This window comes from Callorhinus ursinus, unplaced genomic scaffold (assembly GCF_003265705.2).
Source record: "Callorhinus ursinus isolate GAN/ISIS: 27379988/994484 unplaced genomic scaffold, GSC_fseal_2.0 scaffold70, whole genome shotgun sequence".
Taxonomy (NCBI): Eukaryota; Metazoa; Chordata; class Mammalia; order Carnivora; family Otariidae; genus Callorhinus; species Callorhinus ursinus.
In genome coordinates, this window is record NW_027397132.1 from 5,263,530 (window position 1) to 5,286,934 (window position 23,405).

The following is a 23,405-nucleotide window of genomic DNA, read 5'->3' on the forward strand; positions in this document are numbered from 1 at the left end:
AGGCACTCTCTCTGCCATTTGACAGCATTAATTTCTTGAGCTGAGTCTTCTTGCTCCCATTTCTTCCAAGACCCTGGAAGTCCATACTGACACTGTCCTTCCCGATCCCTGCAGGTGCGCCTGTCCACCATCTACACCATCATCATCCGTGCATCCAGCTTTCATGCACCCATGCACTCATCCTTCTACCACCCACCCACCCACCATCCATTTTATCCACCCATGTACACACCTGCCCCCTCACCCATCTACCTGTCCACTTACGGATATATGAGGAATGCAGCAAGCATACAGTGTGCCGGTTGTGGGCCAGGGCTAGAGTCCAGGTCCCCAAATCCTGACCCCGACCCTTCCAGGATGCCAGGGACTTCAAGAGCTCTGGGAATACCCATTCTGTCCCTGGCTCTGCCTCCGACTCCTGCCTGCTTGAGGAAGAGCTCCTCTCCCCCACTCAAGATCCCTTAGAGACAACCAGAAGCTAAGGCACCAGCAAAGCCCCGCGGCCCCCACTAACCCCGCTTCGGGACCATGGGAGCCTGGTCAAGACCCTCAGAGTCTCCACCTGTAATGGGCACCCGACAGCAGAGGCTTTGCGTTGGGTCCCACTGGGAAAGCTGGTTGGCTCAGAGGACTAGGAACGGACAATATGGGTAGGGGATTCAACAACATGACTAAAAATAGGGGAAGAAGATACATTTTTCCCCTTGCCCCCAAATCTACAACTTCTCAAGGGTCTGTGGAGCACTGGGTTCCAGCCACCAGCAAAGGTGGGACTAGGCCTCCCCGGATGAGCCCTCTGCAGATCCCAGGGCAACCGGTTCAACTTGCAAATCCCAATTATACCAAACACCCAGAAATACATGCATGGTTCCTTAGCAACCATAGCTGTAGGGACTGAGCTGGGAATTGGTGTTTTTCCCTGTGTGTCCCTCCATGCTTTGGTCCCCTCACTTGTCCATCTGTACTCTCAGCCCTCGGACACTTATATGTCTGGAATAGTGAGTAAGATCCTGCGGAGCCCTGAAATTGTACTTACTCCAAGGCACACACGCGTGCACGTGCACACACGCATGCATACCACATACCGTGTGCCATGTAGAGAGGCTAAAGTTAAGAAATATTACTACTGAGTCGAATTACTACTGAGTCAGAAAAGGAATGGACTACTGATAAAAACAACTTGGGTGAATCTCTAGGGAATTTTGCTGAAAACAAATCCAATCCCCAATCGATATAGGCTATGATTCCATTTTTATAGCATACTTGGAAAGACCAAATTACAGAAATGAATAACAAGGTAGTGGTTACCAGGATCAGAGATGGGGCTAGGGGGAGGGAGCTGAGTGTGGCTGTAAAGGGCAACAAGAGGGAACTTCGTGCCGATGGAGATGTTCTGCGTCTGGACTGTGTCACTGTCCCTGTCCTATAGTCGTCACGCTATACTACAGTTCTGCAAGATGGTATCACTGTGGGGAACTGATAAGGAGCACATCTCTCAATTATTTCTCACGACTGCACGGGACTCTACAGTAACCTCAAAACAAAATTAAGTTTAAATAAATGATGCCATCAAAAATGGGTGGTATTTTTAATAAAAGATATAAGATCAAATGGATTAATACGTGGAAAGACGTGAAACTTGATCCCTACCTCACGCCATGGCTAAAAAATTAATGCCAGGTGGGCCACAAATCTGTCAAATGTAAAACAATAAAGTTTTTAGCAGATGGCACGGAAGAGCATCTTTGAGAACCTGAAAGGAGAAGACATTTTGTTATGAGCCAACAAAAAGCACTAACCATGAAGGACTTGGACTGCATTAAAATCAAGAATTTCTTCTCTTTTAAAGATATAACCAGAAAAGTAAACAGCCAAGACATCAAATAGAAGAAGATAGGGACACCTGGGTGGCTCAGTTGGTTAAGCGACTGCCTTCGGCTCAGGTCATGATCCTGGAGTCCCGGGATCGAGTCCCGCATCGGGCTCCCTGCTCGGCAGGGAGTCTGCTTGTCCCTCTGACCCTCCCCCAACTCACGCTCTCTCTCTCTCTCTCTCTCATTCTCTCTCGAATAAATAAATAAAAATCTTAAAAAAAACAAATAGGAGAAAATATTTATAACCCACATAATCAGGAACAGAAGTGTTTACAGATATATAAAAACTTCTACGTATATGTAAGATCAAGGCAAACCTCTCAGTAGAAAAAAATGGGTAAAGGTTTTGAACAGATACATTACAAAACAGAATATCCAAATGGCCAATCCACTTATGAAAAGGTGCTCGCCAGGAGGGCTAACTTTCAAAGGACTGGTGAATATCAAGTGTTGGCAAAGACGTGGGACAACCATCACTGAACTGCCTCTAAAAGGTGAGGCACACTCCTGGAAAAATCAATACAATCACTTTTGAATATTGTCTGGCAGTATCTACTAAAATCCAACATAGGAACAAATCTACAACCCCACTGCTAGGTATATGTCCCGTGAAAGGCAAGTACAAGAATGTTCACGACAGTACCATCCGTAAGTGCTGAAGACCGGAAACAGCCCAAATGTACGTCAATGTTAGGCAGATACACAGGATGCTATATATCGTTGCACCAACATTTAGGGACCTCACATGTCTATTTTGTTGAACAAAAGAAGCCAGCCTCAAAAGAACACATATGGTGTGGTTCCATTCATATAAAGCACAGAAACAGGAAAAACTAATCTGTGGCATTAAAAATCAGGAAAGTGTTTCCCTTTGAGGAGTAAGGAGGAGCGGTGATGACAGAAGGAGCGGAGGCGTGAGATGCAGGTGATGTCTCATTTCTTGAACCTAGATGGTCCTTCTATGAATTTCATTTTGTGATCATTTACAGAGCCACATACGCTGTTTTTTAGAGTTTTGTTTCTCAGACGATAATACTACAGGGTGGGACTTGTGGCGTGTTATAGTGAAAAGGTCACCAAATCCTATCACCAAAACAACTATAAAACTAGTCAAAATGATTAAAAATAACATTTTCAGCATCCTAGAAATTGACCAAAGGCATTTCTGCATGAAAACCTGACAGGGTAAAGGTGGTGTTCTTGCCTGAAACTGCTCCCTACACCTCCCCTCTCCCAGCTCAGCAGGTGCATCATCAGAACAGGGCACACGGGACAGGGCAGGCCATGGACACTAGGAGTTTCACTGCCAGAGGCCTATTTGACTCAGAGCAGAAGACACAAAACTCACGATCAGCAGCAGTGGTGTCCGTGATAAATGGCAATTTCGGCACAAGTGAATGGGGAAGCCAGAGATTCTACCAGGCAGAGGCTGTGATCCTGGCTCAGGCAGCAACACACCAGTGGATTAGCTGGAAATCTGACAGAGAGAGACATGAAATATGACAGTCGTAGCAATGCTCTGTAAGCTCTCCACGTGCACCCAGCTGATGGACAGCACAAACCCAGAGAGAGCAGAGAGGGCCCATGAAATTCACATATCACTGGCTTACTGAGAGCCTGCGGACATGCACAGAGGAGACACGAGAGGTTCTGGCAGAAAGTAAATACCAGGCAGGCTTGAAAACTGCCTGGTCTTTAAATGTGCTCTTAAACCCACATGCAGATTCATCAGCAGAGAGTGGAAGCCCAACAAGGCTCCAGGCACACAACCTCTGACCAACCACTGACTGACCACTAAGCTAAGCAGACGCAGAGATGATCCTTGGGAAGCCAGAATTAAATATAATAGCAGGGATTTAAAATGAGGAGGGGGACAAAACAGAAACATCAACAGTCATACATCAGGGGAAAATGGATTTCAACATTTTAGTCCAGAAGAGTTATTCAAAACCCAGCAAAAATACCAACTTTGGGGCCAGGGAGGGGGGAGATCAGAATCTAGAGCTTCTACAAAATATTATCTACAATGCCAACATTCAACCCCAAATTGCAAGATATGCAGGGAAACAGGAAAGGGTAACTCATACTCAGAATAAAAAATAGTCAATAAAAATTGTCAGTGAATGTCACAAGATGTTGCATATAGCAGACAAAGATTTCAAGGTAGTATTCATAAAACTGGTGATCATGTTTAAAGAATGAAAGTATAATGACAATGACTCAAAAATAGAGAACCTTGAAGAGAGAGGTTATTCAAAAAAAAATGGAAATTCTGGAATTCCAGAATTCTGGAGTCTGCTTGAGATTCTCTCTCTCCCTCTGGCTCTCCCCCAGCTTGTGTTTTCTCTCTCTTTCCCTCTAAAGTAAATAAATAAGTCTTTTTTAAAAATTAAAAAAATAAAATAAAATAAGATTACATAAAACAATAATCATAACACTGTGTTTTGGGGATCTTAGCATATATTAACGTAATATATATGACAATAACAAACAAGGACAAAAAAGATAATGGGACTATACTAGAGCAGAGTTTCCATATTTCACCATAATTAAATTAGTGTTAAACTGAAATCACCTGCAACAAGTTACGATGCATATTGTAATCCCCAGGGCAGCCCCTAAGAAAACAACTTAAAGCAATATAGTTTAAAAAGTTAACAAAGGAATTAATATAATACACTAAAAGTATTTACCTAACACAAAAGAAGGCAACAAAGGAAAAGAGAAAGAAGGGGGGAAAGATGAGACATGTAGAAAATAAGAAAAGTGTAACCATGTCAAATACAAAATACATTAAATGTAAATGGACTAAACAGCCCAATCAAGAGGCAGAGATTATTGGACTGGGTTAAAAGAATAACATTCAAATACAGATTATCTAAAAGTGTAACACTTTAGGTTCAAACATACAACCATGTTGAAAGCAAAAGGATGGGAGCGCACCTGGGTGGCTCAGTCGGTTAAGCGACTGCCAAGGCTCAGGTCATGATCCCAGAGTCCTGGGATCGAGTCCTGTATCAGGCTCCCTGCTCAGCAGGGAGTCTGCTCCTCCCTCTGACCATACCCCCTCTTGTGTTCTCCCTCTAATAAATAAATAAAATTTTTAAAAATTTTTTAAAAAAGAAAGCAAAAGGATGGGAAAATACGTGCAAACAGTATGCATGACAGAGCGGGAGTGGGTACATTAATATCAGACAAAATAGACTTTAAGAAATATTACCAAAGGCTGGGGTGCCTGGGTGGCTTAGTCAGTTAAGCATCTGACTCTTGATTTGGGCTCAGGTCATGACTCAGGGTCGTGAGATCCAGCCCCGTGTTGGGTTCCATGCTGGGCTTGGAGCATGCTTAACATTCTCTCTCTCTCTCCCTCTCCCTCTGCCCCTCCCCACCCTCTCCCTCTCTGAAAGAAGAAAGAAAGAAAGAAAAGAAAGAAAAGAAAAGAGAGAGAGAAAGAAAGAAAAGAAAAGAAAAGAAAGAAAGATAGATTACCAAAGGCAAAGAGTGACATTTCATAATGATAAACAGGTCCATAGCTCAGGAGGACATAACAATTATATGTGTATATGCCCGTAATGAAAGAGCCCCAAAATACATTAGGCAAAAATCAACAGAATTAAAAGGAGAAGCAGACAATTCAACAACAGTTGGAGATTTCAATACTCCACTCTCAATAACTGACAGAACAATAGTCAAAAAACAAGCAAAGATGTAGAAGACAAACAGCATCATCACCAACTTGACCAAACTGACATTTATAGAATATTCCATCCAGAACACACATTCTTTTCAAACACACGTGGTACATTCTCCAGGGCAGACATGTGCCAGGCTGTAAGACGAACCTCAGTAAATTTAAAATGAATGAAATTGTAGAAAGTATAGTCTCCAACCACAATGGAACTGAAAAGAAATGAACAAAATAAATAAATCGTGAGAAATCCCTCAAATATTTGGAAAGTAAACTACAGTTTTAAATAGCCCACGTGTCAAAAAAAGATCACCAAGGAAATGAGAAAATGTCTTTAATTCAATGAAAACAAAACCAGAATGTACCAAAATCTATGATATGCAGGTAAAAGTAGGGTTTCATTTGAAATTTATAGATTTCAATTTATATCAGAAAAGAAGAAAAATCTTATTAACCTAAGTTCTCACCTTAAGAAACTAAAAAAGCAGAGAAAACTGAACCCAAAGTAAATAAAGAAAATAATAAAGATCAGAGCTGAGATTGATGGAATAAAAAAACATAAGAAAATAGAGAAAATCAATGAAACCAAAATTCGGTTATTTTAGATCAACAAAAACGAGAGACCTTTAGCTGGACTGACCAAGAACAAAAAGAGGAAGAAGACACAAGTTATCAAAGTCAGTTATTAAAGAGGAAACATCACTACCAGTCCTACAGAAATTAAAGGGAATATAAAAGAATATTATGAACTTGATGCCAACAAGTTAGACAATTTAGATGAAGTTCACATATTCCTAGAAAGACACAAATTATCAAAACTGATGCAAGAAAATCTGAATAGACTTATGCCATTTTAAATGAATAATTTTAATTATCCCCACAGAGAAAAGCCCACGCACAGATGGCTTTAGTGGTAAATTCTGTCAAATATTTAAAGAAATAATATTGAACTTTCACCAACTCTTTCAGAAAAGAAAGGGGAGAAAAACTCCCGTACTATTCTATGAGACCGGTATTTTTTTTCCCCTGATACCAAAACCAGTCAAAGACATCATAAGAAAATAATAGACCGATATCCCTGACGAACCCAGGTGCAAAAATCCTTCATAAACTATTAGGAAACCAAATCCAGCAACATATAAAGAGGATTATACAGGTGGCCCTCACCCCAGGAATGCAAGGCTAGGTTTAGGTTTAGGCTAGGTTATTTATCTGAAAATAACTAGTCCCATACCACACTAATAGACAAAAGGACAAGAACCACATGATCATGTTGTAGATACAAAAAGTAAAACAAAACCAAACCATGTGACCAAACCCAACACCCATTCGTGATAAAAACACACAACAAACCAGGAGTACAAGGCACCTCCTCAGCCCAAAAAGACCATCTATGAAAACCATGGCCAACATCATACTTAACAGCGAAAGACAGAACGCTTTCCCTATAAGGCCAGCAGCAAAGTACCTCTGCCTTCCAGCATGATTCTAGAAGCTCCACCAAGTGCAGTAAGACAAGAAAAATAATGAAAGGACTCTAGTTTGGAAAGGAAGATGTAAAACTCTCCTATTTGCAGATGACATGATTCTGTATGAAGAAAATCTAAGGAGTCCATAAAAAGTCCACTGGAACTAGCTAATAATTAAATTTAGCAAGATCGTCAGATAAAAGATCAATATGCCAAACTCAATTTTATCCCTATGTACTAACAACAAACAATCTGAAAACGAAATTAAGAAAATTATTCCATTCACAATAGCATCAAAAAATATTGAGGGATAAATTTAACAAAAGATTTAATTAGCAAGACACACACGGAAAACAAAAAATTGCCAAGAGAAATTAAAGATCTAAATTCATGGAGAGACATTCCATGTTCATGGATTGGAATATTTAATATTCCCAAATTGATGGATAAATTAAACATGAGCCCATCAAAATCCCAGCAGGCTTTTTCTTTTCCCTAAATTTTTCTAAATTTCTAAATCATCTAAATTATCTAAGAAATTGACCAGCTGAGGTGCCTGGGTGGCTCAGTCGTTAAGCGTCTGCGTTCGGCTCAGGTCATGATCTCAGGGTCCTGGGATCAAGTCCCGCATGGGACTCCCTGCTCAGTGGAGAGCCTGCTTCTCCCTCTCCCTCTGCCCCTTCCCCTGCTTGTGCTCTCTCGCTCTCTCTCTCTGTCAAATAAATAAATAAAATCTTTAGGGAAAAAAAATAGACAAGAGACCCAAATGTAAGAGCTAAGACTATAAAACTCAGAAAAAAAAGAGAGGAAAATCTTGGTGACCTTGGATTAAGCAAAGAATTCTTAAGCACCAAAAATGTAAAAGAAACACACTAAAGGGGAAAAAATGGACAAAAGCAGACCCTAGTATAAATAAAAACTTCTAAAAGCCACCTTTAAAACACTGAAAGATGAGCTACGACTGGGAATAAGGTATTTGCAAGTCATATATCTGATAAAGGACTTGTATCCAGAATGTATAAAGAATTCCCTCAATAATTTTGAACATTTCGAAACTCAGTAAGACAAATAAACCCATTAACTTGGCAAAAAGATTTCAATAGAAACTGTATCCAAAAAATGAATATGAATATGAATATGAATACTTAATGAGTGCATGAAAAACGTTCAATGTCATGCATCATTAGGGAACCTTGAACCAAAAGCACCGCGGGACACACCGGCCTGAATGTCTACCACAGAAAGACTGGCATCACCAAGAGTCTGGAGAATGCGGAGGAGCTGGGACCCTCACGCGTTGCTATGGGAATGTAAGGCGGCACACCCACTTGGGAAAATTATTGACCTCATGTTAACAATGTAAATATAAACTTACCATACGACGTTCCACTGCAGGGACCCTGCCCGAGAAATGAAAACACATGTCCACACCAAGCCTCTACACCAAAGAAAGCATTGTTCATACTCACCCCAAACTCCACCCCATCCAAATGCCCATAATCAGTGTACGGATAAATGAAACTCAGTATAGCGAAAAATGGAATCCTATTCAGCACCAAAAGTAAACAAGCTATGATCCCGTGCTGCGGGATGCGCGAACCCGAACCTGGAAAACGTGAAAGAAGCCACACACAGAAGACCACATGCTGTAGGATTCAAATGATGGCACAGGACCGCGGCGCATGTGAATCATCCCAGCTCGGGGGGTGTGAGGTTCGGTGGTTGCAGGAGCCCCACTGAGATGGAGGTTAGGGCCGGCGGACAGGACAGGAGCCAAGGGTCCCGAGCAGCAGGTGGGGGGGCAGCTGAGGAAGCCAGACAGCTGGGGCCAAGCACCGGAGGTCGGGTCCCTGCCCCTCCCAGCCTGGTTCCCCATCTGGAGCAACCCCAAAGCTCTGATTCTGAAGCACAGTCCAGCTTCCTCCTTCCCACCAAGTACCTCCTATCTCCTGTCCCCGCAAATGGGGGTTTTCTTCCTGAATTCAGCATTTCCAGACATTTCCCCTCAGATGAGGGTGGGACCTGGAAGCGCTTCTGGCCTGAAATGGCCTGACTTGGATCCTGGCACCTCCCGGCTGTGTGACCAGGGAGGCACCGGGGCCACAGAGGGTCTGGGCTTCCCCACAGTGGCCCCCCCCCCCGCCTTCTGCAGCGGTGAACACGACGGGCCCTGCGTGGATGGCGTGCTCCTCTCCAGAGCAGCCAGGCCCTCTGCCTGCCCACCTCCCACCTGTCTACCCCGGGGACCCCGCGAGGGCACGGCCTGACCTGGGACCCTTGGCCCTTGGCCCCAGGCTCTGTGCCACGCCTGGCCTGGTGAAGGTGAACCCCCCCACCCCAGCCGCACACGCCCACCCGCACAGGCTGCCCACAGGAGCCCTCCTCCCAACCCCACCAGAGAGAAACACATCCCTGTGTGTCAGCACACACGGCGTGAGCACGCCCGGGGGCACACGAGGACGTGTGAAAACCCCAGCACCGCATCCACTGCACAGGTGTGTGTGAGACGGAGGACGTGGCTGTGTACTGCAGTACATGTCCTCAAGAACACCAGCACCCGTGCCGACGTCTGCAGACTCGTCCGGGGGCTTGGGCGTGAGGTGCCTGTGTCCCCACACCTGTGCCCGAGTGAGTGCCAGATGCAGGTCTGCACGCACACTGGAGAGATGAGCGCATGCAGTGCCCTTGCACACTCGGGACGCTGCACGTGCACACGAGCATGGGAGAGGGTGCCTCTGGGAGTGGGGCTGTGTGTAAACGCAGCTGTGTGTGCGTGTGCACACGCATGTGTGTATGTGTGCACTGTGTCCGGCAGAGCATGGGGGTCTTCGCCTTCTGGGCGCAGCTGCCCGCTTCAGCCCCGACGCGTGTGGATTAAGGCCCGTGGCAACACTGGGTTTCTGGTGAGTTGTTTTTCTAAAAAGCTGTCTCTGGCGAATCACATTCCTTCAGACCTAGCATGTTCTTGCTCTGCGGGGACAGCATAATGAGGACACCAAAATAAGCCCCCGTCTGTCAGACGGCAGACGCCTCCGAGGCCCGCGTCTGGCCTGCCCTCCTCCCCCAGGCCCGCGGGCACGGGCAGTCCGAGCAGGGGGCCTCTGGGAGCCTGACAGGCACCCTCATTTTCTACCCTCGGTCTGCTCTACTGAATTTGCAAAAAATAAAAAAAACAACCAACAAATTCATTTCCCAGAATCTAAGCTCTGAGCCTGAGGACGCGGACGGGAAGGTGCCCTTCGTCGAGCGACGGCCACGGCACACTCCTGTCTCCAGCAGGTGGAGGGAGCAGCTCCCCCAGGAGGGCGTGGTGCACGTGTGAGCCCGTGCACATGCACACATGTGCACACAGAGCGCACGCCCTGACACACACACGCTCCCTCGCAAACTCAGATCCGAGGAGCGCGTCTCCAAAAGGAAGCTCGCCTGCTGGCTGCCTCGAACATTCCCTGCACTCCACCTGCACCTGGGGCCCTGAGGGCTCGGTGCCAAATGACCCCGGGGGCTTCCTACCCATCCCATCCATGTGGGGGGGGGGGGTTTCCGCTCCCCAGAAAGACATCTCTGAAATGCTAACGGATCCCAAAGGGGCAACAGGACTTGCTTTACACAATCCTGTTCTCTGCACAACGCATGCCTCATTTCATAACAGATATAAATGGGAGAACGGTTCGCTTTACAGGATATTTTTCTCTATAGGAACGCAGCTCCGATTTTTTAGGCGATGTCAAAACAGAGGCAGCCTGCCCCTGCCTCTCCATCACCAGCACCGTCAGCCTGATTCAGGCTACCCCATCTCTCCCAGATCGGCAGAGACTCCCAGCTGGGTGCCTCGTTCCCATTCATGCCCCTAAAAATCCTGCCTTCGCCCCCAGACAGAGGGATCCCTTAAACACGGAAGCCGTCCTCGTCAAACTCCCCAGAAAGCTCCCCAAGGCAAAGGGAAGGAGACCCAGCTCTTGCCAGAATCTGGCACCCTCCCAGACGGGGCCCCCTGACCTGGCCTCTTGCCGCTGGTGGTCGGCCATGCTGGTCTTGCCCACGACTCCCGCACTTGCTGGCTCTTTCCCCAGCACCCTCTGTCCCTGCCTCTTTGTATAGCAGGACACAGAGGGACACAAGGGCCGAGCCAGGGCCTCCCCGAGGAAGCCAGGGTTGTGGGCCTGGGGACTCCAGAAGCAGCAACTCTGTCTTCCACGGACCTCGCGTCCGTTCAGACTCAACCAGAGCGGGCCACCTACCCTAGCCCACCCTCCCGCTACAGAGACACCGGGCTCCGTGAGGGGAAGCACGCCAGCCCACAACCCCGGCCTCCTGACCGGGGCCCGTGGTGCCCCAGGCCCCGACTCCACTCCCAGCCCCAACACCAGAGGACTGACTTGTGCTTTAGACCCATTTGACAGGTGAAAGAAAGCACCAAGGCTCAGCCACCCCCTGACCTGCAGCCGGGTCCTTCCAGAAGCTTCTGTAGGGCTATCAGAAGCAGGGGATACCCCTCAGTGGGGATGGCGGAGGCCCCGCACAAGCTCATGAGACACATCCGGGGGGTCCCCAGCCCTTCGGGCTTCCACGTTGGTCATGAAGGAATGGGTCGGTGGACGTGGCCTTTGGGGAGGAGCAGGGAGCCAACACCCTCTCCCCGCGGCGCAGACTGTATGTCATCAGGGTCCCCAAGAGCCCCCTGCCTAGACGCAGTTCTCCCCGCCCCCAGAGCCGGCCGAGCCGTCCTCATGCTTGAGCGTGGGGCAGCGCGTGGTGGCCTGCCTTTGTGTCTCTGTGGTTTTTTAAACTAAACGGAGCTAATGACAAGGAGGTGCCTCAGATGGATCCTGCTGGAAATACAACCGGAATCTGTTGGTGAACAGGGGGGAGCCTCAGGCTGCCACTCATCTTCCAGGGCTCCCACTGAACCGGGCCGGCTCCCCGGCACATCTCCAGGGCCAGCCCGGGCCTCCTGTCACACGGTGCCCGTCTGCAGCACATGGACGGCTCTCAAGGCCCAGGGCTTCCTAAATGCCGATTTGCTGCAGTAGCTACTAGAGGGGCGGACAGCAGAGAGTTGAGCGTCTGGGGGGACGTCGAGGGGGGTGGGCAGCCCACAGGCCAGTCCGCTGTGTGCGCACCCTCACCTCCACCCTGAAGAGCAGCAGGCAGGGCCTCAGCAGCCCCGTCTGTGAGGCAAGGAAGCTGTAAAAAGACCCTCTGCTCTCTGCAAGGGGGAGCGGGAGGTGTGATGCAGGGCTGAGCCTGGATGCTCTCGTCTGCTGACGCCAGCCGGCTGCACTATCTGGCCTCAGTCTCCCCATCTGTTAAACGGAAGGGTTGAATCAGAGGCACCATGGAGTGCCACGGACCCATACTGATGGCCACTGGGCTGCAGCATGGTGCCCAAGGCTCAGCCCCCCACCCTCTTCACCCTTTGCTCTTTGCATGGGTGCCCAGACTGGTCTCTACTGCCCAGCCTAGTTTGGGGTGCAGAGGCATTACAGATGGGGAGGCCAAGCCCCGGGGCTGTGGGAGCCCATTCCCAGAGCCGGCGGAGGGAGGTGCCCTGAACGGCACTCCCAGGCCTTGGGGTGGGGTCTGCACTCTCGTTGCCCAGCTGCCTACAAAGGCCCTTCTCCCAGCTCCGCTCACTGCTCCCCGCAAAGGCTCCTGAGCCTAGATGTCTGCCCCTTCCTTCTGGGTCATCCAAATGCTGCCTACCGTTTAGGGGCTGGCCCGACCCATCCTCTGGGAGCCCCCCAGCCTGGGGCAGAGCCATCCCCCAAGGAGGGGCTGGAGACCAACTCACAGAGGAGGAAAACCCTGAAGGCAAGACTGGCCGTCCATTCTGAGGAACTAAGGCTCATTGTCAGGCAGGAAGGGAGGCGTCTGGAGGGGCCTGAGTCAGGGACAGCACCACGGAACAGCCCCAGGGTCAGGGGCGGCGGGGGGGGGGGGGGGGGGGGGGCTGCCACTGAAAGGCCTCACTGTGGCCTTGGCCCCAGTACTCAGATGCTAGGCCAGCCTCTGTGACTCAGTCTCCCCACTGTTCCTCCAAAGCAGGGAGCCAAGCTTTGGCCCATTTTGGACCCTAAGAAAGCGGTCAACCCTACCGGGCCCCTGCTGCCCTGGGTCTCGGTCCTTGATTAGTCTCCAAGCCCAAGGCCAGCCTGGAGGAGGTAGGCACCTCCTGCCTCCCTCCCAGGAGGAGTCCAGCCCTGTTCCACCACCCTGTTGCTGTGTGACCTCTAGCTGATGCTAGACTCTTCTGGAAGAGGGGCCTGTGTGTATATGTTCATGTGGTCATGCTTATCATCTGTGTCCCCAACGGCAGAGCCCTGTCGCGGCCCCGTCCCAAGGCTTCAGGCAGAGCGCACGGGTCTTCAACATGTTTTCTGAGTAAACCTTCAGAGACTCTTCCAGCTCGAACGCCTAGGAGTCTTTGTTTTCTGACCCCATATGGCCGCTGGGTCCCAGGACGGTCCATCTAACCACTCCTCTCCCTCAGGAGAGCTTGGTGAAGCCAGGTCTCAGCCGGCCAGACTCGAGGCAGGTGGGGGGGAGGGGAAGGGAGTGTCCACAGCTCCACCCCACTTCCTGCTCCCCTCCAGGGCCCTCAGGCTGGCACAGGGGCATGGGGGCGGGGGGTGCACAGGGCACAGTTGTCCCCAGCAGAGGCTGTGCCTGCCTGCCTGGTAAGCCCCGAACCACCACATAGGGACAGTACCCCGTTACCCCCTCTCTGCCCCCACTCACTGTGCAACCTCAGACAACAGAACGCCCTCGGTGTCCCCACACGTACAGCAGGTGCCGGGACGGATGACAGCAAGGTCCCTTCCGCGTCAGAGCTCCAGTCCCCTGTGTGGGCGGCACCATCAGCCATACACCCAAGGCCAGTGGACACCTGAGCCTCTCTTGGAGGAAATTGGAACCCACGACAAACAGAAAGGGAAGGGCACTGTGGGGGGCACGGCAGGGACCGCAGAGATGACAAATGTATCCAATGTCCATGGCAACACCACCAGCCGCTCCAGGTTCACGCCTGGAAATTTATGGCCCCATCACCCGACCCTGGAGATCTATCTCCTGCCTGTCACTCATGGGCATTTTTCATTCTGCATCCTCCCTCCGTATGTATTATCCGCCACCCACCCGGGCATCTACACGGTCTGCCTGTTTCCTGCAGGGATATACGAACACCCCAAGTCCATGCACCTCTGCTCATAAATTCCCCTGCTGTCACGGCATCCTCAGGAATAGGGTCCTCTGCGAACGGGCCCTGGGCCCCTAAGGGGGAACACACAGTGGATGGGGTGGGGGCTCTGGCTCCTGAGGGTTTAGAAAATCCCACTGAAATCTAGAGCAGTGTGTGCGTGTGCATGAGTGCACACACGTGTGTGCTAGAGACACACAGATGTGGGACCCAGGCAGACGATCCGATTTTACTCCATTGATCTGAGTCACTGCCACAGTTCCGGCCTCACTAATGTTTCTCCCCTGAAACAGGTGATGCTGACGAGGGGACATTTAGGGTCCAAAGACTCAAATCCCAGAGTCTAAGAGAAGGTCTAAGTTCTGGCCCTAGGCTCTTCTGGGGACCCCGACCACCTGTTTCTTTGGGGAGGTGGGGTGGGTAGGGAGGGAGGTGAGGGAGCAGCACCTCTCCTCAGCCCAGGTGTGGGGCACCTGCTTCCAAAGGCATTTGGAAGAATTTCTGAGCTTTCCAGACAGAGTTCTGTGGGGGTGATGAGGAAAGGGACATAGTTCTTCCTCCCTTCCTCTGGCCACAGGTGTAGGCACCGACCCCAACCCCCCGTTTGCCAGGCCTTCAGATGAGGTGCCTATCATGGCTTTTCTTTAAGAATCAAGAATTGTTTGCTCTCAGTAATTCTACACAGGCGACCGGCCTATCACCCCCAGGAGGGCTACACGGCTGTCCCCAGGAGAGGGTCCAGCTGATGCGGGGAGGGCATGGCTCCCAACCTTTCTGATTCGGAGGACGTCTGCCCACTGAAAGGTGTTCAGACCCCCCCCCCAACCCCGCTGCATGCGCCCAGGAATACGAGGGACCAAAGTGTTGGCTGGGGTCCTGGCCTGTTTCCAACCCCCTAAACCCAGAGTAAAGGTGGGCATTCCCTTCTGACAAGCCCCACCATCTGGAGTTTGTCCCTCTAGCTCTGGGTATTTCTCCTCTTCTGACAAAGTGGGGCACAAGCCTGGCATGGGGCGATGATTCTGTTCCCCACCCCCCAGAAAGATGTTCAGATACAAGCTGAAAGCTGCAAGGACCCAAGGCAGAGGAGGCCAAGGGGCTGGCTAGGTGGGAAAGATCAGAGTCTCTGTGGCTTAAAACAACATAGCCCCATTTTCTCCTTCCCTCTCGGGGCTGGGCAGAGGCTGGGGTCTCTTTGGAGAATGGCCCCGTTTAAGACAGAATGGAGAGGTCTGCCCGTTCTAACTCCCTGCACTCTGCACACTTCTTAAAGCTCCTGTTCCCAAGGCTCGTAGGATCTGAGACCTGGGGAATGTTTTCTGCACAGCCCCCGGCCCAATAGAGCAGGTAAAAGGCAGATACAGCTGCATCCAAGCAAGGGCTCCATGATGGACTGGCCCAAAGAGAAGGAGCTCACACCTGAGGCTTTGCTGGGCAGTGCCAACCTGGCTTGGTCTCCCAAGCCTGGAGGAAAGGCCTCCAGGGCCCTCCCAGTGCTAAGCCTTTACGGTGGTGTTACCTCCGTAAAGTACACATTATCATCATACCCCCATTTTACAGACGTGAAAAGTGAGGCTCTGGGAGATAACCCGCCCCCAAAATCACGCAGCTGATGCTTGGAAGAGTCTGATTTTGATGCCAGAGGCCCTCGGGGTCTGTGTCGAGGGGGAACACCTGCAGGCGACCCCACCCTGGGCTGCAAGCAGGTGATTCGAGGATTTTAAAAAATCGAAAGCGGATTCCTGTCTTTAGAGGCAGATTGGGGCGAGGAAGCTCAGCAGCACCTCCCAAAAGCCATGGATGAGAACGGGTCCAAGGTCGGCGGAGGGGTGGAGAATGGCCACCAAGTTCAGAGGCAAAGGCCCCCCACCCCCACGCCAGGGCTTCAACTCCCCGGCAGCGCCCGCGGAATGCGGCCCCTCCCCCGAGCGCGGCCGGACCCGTCCGGGCGCCGGGTGGGGAGGAGCGCGACGCCGGGAAGGCAGACCCGGCGGGGATGGTGCCGCGGACACCGACAGGGGTCGCGGACCCAAGGCCGCGACGGGTCGGCCCCGGAGGGTCGGCCGCCGAGAGCAGCAGCAGCTCTGGGGCGCAGGACCCGGCGCGGACGGCGAAGGGGGCCTTCGAGGGGAGAGAGGACGGGGAAGGGGCAAGGCCACGCGAGCAAGCAGTGGTGCGACGGGCAGCAGCGACGGGGGCGGCAGCAGGACCCCGACCCGGACCCCCGCTCCGCCGGCTGAGCCGCGCGCCCGCGCCAAGTTCCTCCAACTTTGCCCGCCGCGCTCCGAGGGCGCACCGGGCTGGGGGCGCAGGGGGAGAGCGCGGGGTCCGGCGGGGTCGCGTGCCCCCAGGCTGGACGCCCGCCGCGCTCGGCCTGGGGCTCCCGGGCGCCGCGCTTACCTGCCGCCGGGCCGCGCTCCCGGGCTGCGCCCGCCGCCGCCGTCCTCCAGGCTCTAACTTCGCTCCGGGGATTGAGATTCCTCCCCAGCTTCGCCCATCGATCCGCGCGCGGCCCCGCCCCTCCCGCGCCTCCCCCCGCCCCTCCCGCGCCTCCCCCCGCCCCTCCCGCGCCCGCCCGCCCGCTCCCGGCGCGAGTCCAGCTCCGAGTCCGCGCCCGCCCCGCTCTCCTCCCTCCCGGCCGCCGGGCGGGGGAGGGGTGCAGGGGGAAGGGGCAGGGCGCAGGGGTACTAGAAAGCACAGGAGGGCTGGTTTCCTGGCGGTCCCCTCCTGCCCTTCCTCCCACATTCAGGTGGGGGCGGGGGGCAGCGCGCGACAGCTAGTGATGGCCTGAACCACCCGCGACCCCCAGCACATGAAGCCAAGCCAGGGCGTTCGCAGGCCCCGCGTGGGCCCGTCGGTCCGGCCCTCGTTGGAGAAGAGGAGGATCCGGGGGCAGAGAACGCGGGGGGGGGGGGACAGGGAGGGCCGCCCCCTCTCCCCAGCCCTGGCTCCCCTTCCTTCCCTCACTCACCCCCACCTCTGCGATGACTCCGAGGGTTCTCGCACACTCTTCCTGCTTAGTTTGCCCCTCACAACCTGCGTGTGGAAGCCCCTCTTCCCGCATATTACAGGCGAGGAAACTGAGTCAAGAAAGGCCCTGACGTTTGCCCCACGTCACACAGCCCATCCAAAGCAGAGGCCGAGGGGCAGCCTCGACCCCCACGACGGAGCTTCCCGACCCCTCCGGACTCCTCGCTGGAGCCGGGCAGGCCTGGGCATGCCCCTCGGCCAGCCCGGTTCCCAGCTCAGGGCCCCCTTGCTGTGTTCCCGCCGGCGCCCGCACCCCTCCCCGCTTCCTGTCTCCCGCCTGCCTATGATTCCCGGCCTCAGTACCCCCGGCACGCTCTCCGCTCCCCGCCAGCAGCTGGGCAATTCACCGAGCATACAAAAGAGTTGACTCAATTCAAAGGCAGCAAATCAAGATAAATCCTATAGTGTGTGGGGACCGGAGAGAGAATGTGAATTAACGTCCACAGCATAAGCAAGTCCTATATGGACTGGCAAGCCCCACCCCCCAGCCCTGCCTGGGCACAGAAGGCTGATCAGGAAGGGGGGAGTGGGTTCTGAGCGGCCCACCCCTTGCAAAGCCAGAATTTAGGGATTTAGTGCTTTGTGGCCCCTTCCTACCTGTCTGTTGGAGCTCCATTGAGGGTGGATGCATAAAGGGGGTGCTAGGATAAAAGCCGGTGTGCCCCCATGATTATTTACAAGAACTGGGGGGGGGGGCAGTGTGGCCCAGTCACATATGGCTCCAGGATCAGGACTGAGGCATGGGGAAAAAGGCTGTTGGGCCATTTAGGACATCTGAGCTGTATGTAGCCTTTCTCCTTGGGCTGCCCCCTACTCGCACCCCTGTCCCAGCAGGTGCAGGCCAAGGGCAGGCCCCTGTTTATCATCAAATAGGTACTGCAAGCCTCAAGATATGCCAGGCCTGGGCACAAGGCACCGAGAGGGTGGTGACAAGTCTCCCCTCTCCTCCCTGCTGTTCACGAGGCCTTTCCAGCTGTGGCTTGGAATGGGGGCCAAACTGCTCCTCCCCCAGAGGCAACCCTGGTCACTCTTAGTAGGTCCCAGAAAACAACCTTCCAGACTCTGGCCTCACTCTGCAAAGAAAATGCACAGCAGTGACCCAAGATCCCCGTGCAGCCTTTCTTAGGCAAACCCCTGCCAGTGGTGACTGACCCCCTCCCTTTCTGACTGATTCCCAGAGACTCTGGAAAGATCGGGTAGGCTTTTGATGCACGTCTCCAGGGTGCCAGGGACTGTGCTAGGCGCCTGCCCAAACATATCGCGACCTTCTCACTACTCCCCTTGTAGCAAGGGCTATGAGCCCATTTCTGAGGCGTGCAAGCAGAGGCCAGAGGCCTCTGCACGCCCTTGACCCACACTGGCCGATCCCGAGGCAAGTATGTGTGCGCCTAGGGTCGGGGCTCCAAGGAGGGACTCAGAGGTCAACGGGGGGCGGGGAGGGGGGCGGGACTGAATTCCTCGCGGGAAGGTCCCTGCAACCCGAGGATCCGTGGGCAGGCGCAGAGAGCAAAGCCCAGAGCTGGGGGCGCAGAGGACGAGAGGCGGGGCTGAACGGCCGGCGTCGGGGTCCTTGCCTCTGCGCCCCCCACCCGAGCAGAGGCTGCGCCCTCATCCCCTGAGTCTCAGCTGGGTCGCCCCTCCCCCGTGGCCGCGCCGATTGGCGGTCTGCGTGTAAGTCATTAAATCTGTTACAGAGACGCCGGCGCAGCCGCGAGGACATCTGTTAGGGACCCAGGACCGCGATCCACGCCCCTTACCCCACCCCCAGACCCAGAGCAGAGGAAAGGATGCGACACCTCGCTCACCAAAGCTCTGAGATTGCCGAGCGCGGCACCCGAGCGCTGGAAGGCGTTGGGGTCCCCGAGTTAACGGAGGGGGCGGGGCCGGCGGCCAGCCCCGGGGGACAAAGACCCCCAAGCTGCTTGGGAGCTGGGCTCTGCAGATGAGCAGACGGGAAGAAGTATTCCATATTCCCCGCCCCCCAAATCCTCAAATCCACTCAAGCTCAGATCTGAGTGTTGGGATGGGGCGGGGGGAGGAGGCGGAATCCTCCTGGGCCTTCGGGGGTGGGCAGAGGCGACGCTGGAAGGGAGGCCACCAGGACATTGCCTCCTGCCTGCACAGGCGGCTGTAGCTACACCCCAAAACCCTCTCCGGAGCTTCGCGAGTCCCCTCTGCCCTCCACACTTCCCCAAGGCTGCCCGTGGCGACCACCCCACTCCCCACTGCCCCTTAAATGGAGCAGCGACCGGCCTGCGGGGGGAGGGAGGTGCGAAGGTGTCGCGCGCCGCTGTGTAGGTTGGGAGAAGAGGCGCTGATGGGAGGAAGTCCCCACTCGTCCCTGGCAGTCTGGCCCCTGGAACCCCACACCCATCCAGCTAAGGAGGACTCTGTTGGGGACTGTGCTCGGATCGCGCCAATCTGGCCCGGGGCCCCCGACTGACGGGGCGGCCACAGGCCACACCGTGCAGTCTGGGAAGAGGAAAAAGTTGGGGGGTCGACACCCCGAGCCCGGGAATGGAAAGACTGGGAAGAGAGCGGGGAGGGGGGGGGTGTGAGGGAAGAGCGACAGGATAGAGACGATGAGAGCCGGGAAGGGAGCCAGTTCTGGGCCTGGGGTCCCGCCCCACCCCGCAGCCAAGCCCAGCTTCGCAGCTTCCCAGGCCTGGAAAGGTTCGGGTCACAGGCGCCTATTAATAGCCGCGAACCGGGTCCTCCCCGCGGGCTCGGCAGCTGCGGGCAGAGCCCGGCGAACGGAGGAGGGACTGTCCTGCAACACCCCCTCCAAGGGCTCCAGAGGCGCGGGGCGGAGTGCTGCTTCCCCCATCCTGCCTGCGCGAAGGCTAGGAGCCTTTAGTCCGCTCCCTGCCCGCCCTCCACTAAGAGATGGGGTTCCACGTTACGGGGGCAGTCCCGGGGCCAACTTGGGGCGCCGCGGCTAACACCACGCACTCGCAGGCAAGACCACCCCGTCCCCCCTCCCTGCCCAGCCCGCCCTTCGCTCTCACAGCGCTCAGGAAAGTTTCGGGGTCCCCGAGGCGCCTCCTGGCCCGAGGGGTCCGGAGTCCCGGGCCTTCGGGCCGCGGCGTCGGGGAGGGAAGTTTGTCCGGCCGGCGCTCGGCGACCGCTAACTTCGGGTGCGCCCGCCTCGGAACCCAGGGTGTGTGTGTGGGGGGGGTGCCCCGAAACCGCGGACCCAACGCGCCGCAACCGAAGCCACACGGGCTGGGGGACTCGGCCCCGGCGCGGACGCCCAGGACAGGGCGCAGGGGCTGGGCGGCCCGGGCCGCCTGAGCCGCCGGGGACCCCGCGCTCGCCCCCAACTGCCGCCCTGGAGAGCATCTTCCCCGCCTCCCCCAGGGGCGGGGACCCAACAGCCCCGCAGCTGCGGCAGAGGGGACCCCCGCCCCCGCAGCCCCGCGCAGCCCCCTCCCCCCACCGTCCCCCTCCTACCTGGGCCCGGGTGCGGGCCGGGGGCTGGCGCCACCGTCACCGGCGAGCGGAGCGCGCGCGCCCAGATCCCCGGAGCGCGGCGGCGGCGGCGGCGGCTTCCCCTCCTTCCTCCTCCTCTTCCTCCGCCGGGCTCGCTGGCTCCAGACAGATCTCCTCCCCCTCGCGCCCTGCCCGCCCCTCCCGGAGCCCGCCGGGCTGGGCTCGGCCTGCGACCGGGAGCGGAGCGGAGCCGGCGGGAGCCGGGCTGCGGCGCTCACTGCGTCAAGCGCGGGGCGAGCGCGGGGCGGCGGCGGAGACCGCGCGCTGCGAGCCTGGGGCCGGCCGGGCAGGCGGGGCAGCGGCGGCTTCGGCTCCGGCTCCGGCGCGGGCGCGGTATGGGCGGCCGCGGCAGCGCCGAGATTGTAGCACATTCTTTCTGAGCGTGATCGAAGGTTTCCTGTAGGAGCCGGAGTGGGGAGGGCTGGAGGAGGGGCGGGGGACGCGGGCGGGGGCGGCCGGAGGGCGGGCGGCGGTGTGGCTCCAGCACGTCGGTGTACTGGGGGTGTCCCGAGGGGGCCTCGGGAGGGGAAGTTGGATCACGCCGGGAGGGCGGTGTGGGAGCCCAGAGGCTGCCTCTCCCCATCCTCCTGGCCCGCCCCGCGCGCCCCCGCCCCCGCCCCAGGCCACCATTTGGAGCAGAAGCCCCCGAGGTCTAGGAGTCGAGACTTCGGGAGGCGACGGGAGGTGGGCACCGGGGACGGAGGTGTGCACGCGCGTGCGGACACGGCCGTGTGCACACACACCCGGGAGCCGCGTGAAAGTTGACCTGAAGTCAGACCCTGTGTGGGCGCGCGCGTCCGCGAGTGCAAATGCACAGCCCGCAGGGGCGCGCGTATCCGGGGACGAGGAGGGCTAGGCACGTGGGGGGCGGGGGCGAGAGGGTGGTCGGGCCCTCAAGGACTTGCCCTCCACCCGATCGTTGACCTCCACCCCCACCCCTGCCATTGCTCGCCCCCACCTTCGGCTGGGGAGAAGGTGGGGGCGCGGGATCAGCCAGGCCCCTTCCGATTCCCGGAAGGTTCCGTTTGGCGGACTTCCCTCCCACCGATCCCCCTTCCCCTTCATTCGCCTCCGGAATACCCGGGGATGCGAAATCACTCGGCTGGCCTCTAAATTGGGTTCTAAATCCGTAGCCCCCTAGACGCCCCGAGCCCTCACCCCGCGGCCACACCGCCCGCCGGCGGCTCCCACTGCCCACCGCCCCTGCCCCAGCTTGCGGCTTGCGCCGTGGGTAAAAATTCCAAACCAGGCTCAAGAGCGCCCCCGCCCGGCACGGCCTCCGCGCCGCTTCCCGAGCTGCCGCGTTGGAGCTGCGGAGTGGGTACCCCGGCGGGCGCGGGGCGCGACCCCCGGACCCCGCCCCTGCGCTGCGCACCTGCGGCGCGGTCCTGCCGGGGCGGGCGAAGGGAGGCAGAGGCTACTGGGCCGGGCTGCGCGCCTGCGAGAGCGCGCGCGGCAAAGGGGAAGGGGCTGTTGGAGGGCGAGGGGGTTTTCTCCGGGGGTGCCCTTCCCTCCCGGAGGAGGCCAGAGGCCGGGTGGGAGTGGCACGTGAGGCTTCGAGCAGCCGGGTCGAAGGCTGTCCCGGCCGAAGATGGGCGCGGGGCTCCGGTCCGGGTCCGGTCCAGCCGCCTCTCCGCAGCCCGTAAACTCCATCCAGCCTGCGGTGCCGGGCGCCCACCCTCCATGCTCCTCCCATCCCACCCCGGGCCTCTGCCAAATTCGAGGTTTCTGCAGGCGATACCCGAAAGAGGGACAGTGCGGCGGGGGGGGGGGGGGGGGGGGGGAGATGCCGCCACCTTTCCCTGGGATTCTTGGGCCAGAGGATGATGGTCAAGGACAGAGCCGCTGTCTGGGGCTGTGCTGTCCTTGAGTCCAGGCGCAGGGGCCCTCAGACCTGGGAAAGGGAGGTGGGGACAGAGGCAGGCCTTGGGGTCTCTCTCCCCTAGGTCCCTAATGGAGGTGCACTGCCGCTTTGTAGCCTAGGTCAGCAATGCAGCCCCTTTTCCCATGTCCTCTCTCCCCAGCGCACCAGGGCCTTGAAAGTCCCTGACCTGGTTCCCCAGGAGCCATGCTCCTGCCTGAGGGGGGCTCTCCTGCCGGACATTCAGGCCTTTCCTGGGCTTCACCCACTGACTGCCCCTCCAGCTCCCTGAGATGTTGAAATATGCCCTTGTTTTCTCAGGGAGGGCAGAGTTGGGCTGCTGCCCCCCCCAAAGCCTGGACACCCCTTGAGGTGGGAAGGGGGGACCCCAGGGCAGACCCAGGGGAGGAGATTGGAGGGAGTCTTTCTCTGGGCTACATAAAGCTGGAGCCTGCCTTCCCTCCGGGTGCCTATTGTGAGGCAGGATCTCTGCCTCCTCTCTCAGACACTCCTCTCCTCCTGAAAGCCCCCACACGGCCTCTGTTGTAGACACACAGCACACCCACACACTGCACGTCTACACACAGCCCTAACCTCACCCTGCGAGCTAGGAGGACAGCTGGATGGGGAACACCCCAGCACCCCTCCCACCCTCACAGCCTGGCTTCCACCTGCCACTGCTGTAGCCCACGTGTAGGGGCGCCCTGCCCCATGTCCCCCCAGACCAAACACCTCGCCTCACCCAGGCTGGCACACCCATGTGGAATTGTAAAATTCAGCCCCATGTGTCGGG

The 23,405-nt window shown here is 55.9% G+C and overlaps 1 protein-coding gene across 5 annotated transcripts in view; it reads right to left on the reverse strand.

The window, feature by feature from the left end:
- Positions 1 to 20,855, reverse strand: part of ELFN1 (extracellular leucine rich repeat and fibronectin type III domain containing 1) — a 66,452-nt gene extending 45,597 nt beyond the window's left edge. Inside the window, exons 1-2 of one of the 5 annotated variants that reach the window (XM_073886369.1) lie at positions 20,713 to 20,855; positions 3,223 to 3,351 (exon numbers count right to left, since the gene is read on the reverse strand). The gene's annotated coding sequence lies outside the window, so the exon portion shown is untranslated. Of the gene's footprint in view, positions 1 to 3,222; positions 3,352 to 8,406; positions 8,433 to 16,629; positions 16,756 to 20,712 lie in introns of those variants that run through there. The other 4 variants (XM_073886368.1, XM_073886370.1, XM_025863759.2 and 1 more) reach the window with 4 other exon arrangements.
- Positions 20,856 to 23,405: the final 2,550 nt, after the last annotated feature.